Genomic DNA, 910 nt, shown 5'->3' on the forward strand with positions numbered 1-910 from the left:
GTGTGTGTGCACCAGTGCAGCCACGCCCCAGCTGTCCCCCAACACTAAAGCCACCTGCCCGGGAGAGGCAGCAGCATCGCTATTTGGGCAAGGCCAGAGCATCTATTTGCTCCATGGCTTCTTATCTGGTTCCTGCTAATCTCTCTTCACTCCACAGGTGCTAGCAATCCTCTGTCCTCATTAATGGCCTTGACATGCCGCTAATCAAGCGACCCTTTCTTCTGCAATGTTGCTACCTCGGCTCCTCCTGGTTCTCCCCCAGTGCACGCCCTGCGGACTCGTCCAGAGCCTTAGCTCAGGCACCGTAACGTTAGCTGAAGGGAAAGTTAACTGAGTGCGGCGATGTGCTGGACACCCTGTCCAGATGCTCAAAGTTGGATTTTGTTTTGTGAAAGGGAGTAAGAGATGTACCTTTACCTAGAGCCGCTACCAGGCACGTGCAACAAGGTTTTGGACTGCCTGGCTGGTCGTGTGCATTAAATTGAACGTGCCAAGCAGCGCTTTCGCGCACCAGCTGCTATTGTTACGCTTGCTTCTGCTTTGCTTTTAAGCTGAGCATACAGCACGGAGCCCCCGAGCCCCCGACACGTCAGTAAACCTGCGAGTTTCTTGTTAACAGGAGAGAAACCCGCCGTGTCGTGTGGGGTGATGGGACTGTCTGCCGACCCTGCCCACTCCTAGGTCTGCCTCACCCAGGCGCTGCCCCGAGAACGCGCCTGGAACCAGGGGCCCCACGCCTAGAACGTGCCCCCGAGGATGGGGCCCGCAGACCCCACCCCCAGTACACCATGGGAAACAGCCCCCCCAGCCAGAAGCAGTGCCCACCCCCAACCAAGAGCATACCCCAGAGGCACCTCCCCGGAGCAGCGGCTGGGGGCACTGGGGCAGGGGCAGGGGGAGGGGGCACTCA

The 910-nt window shown here is 59.0% G+C and overlaps 1 protein-coding gene across 1 annotated transcript in view; it reads right to left on the reverse strand.

Annotated features, from left to right (window-relative positions):
* USP19 (ubiquitin specific peptidase 19) overlaps positions 1-910 on the reverse strand; it is a 39,886-nt gene that overhangs the window by 18,325 nt on the left and 20,651 nt on the right.

This window comes from Alligator sinensis, unplaced genomic scaffold, assembly GCF_000455745.1.
Source record: "Alligator sinensis unplaced genomic scaffold, ASM45574v1 scaffold469_2, whole genome shotgun sequence".
Classification (NCBI taxonomy): Eukaryota; Metazoa; Chordata; order Crocodylia; family Alligatoridae; genus Alligator; species Alligator sinensis.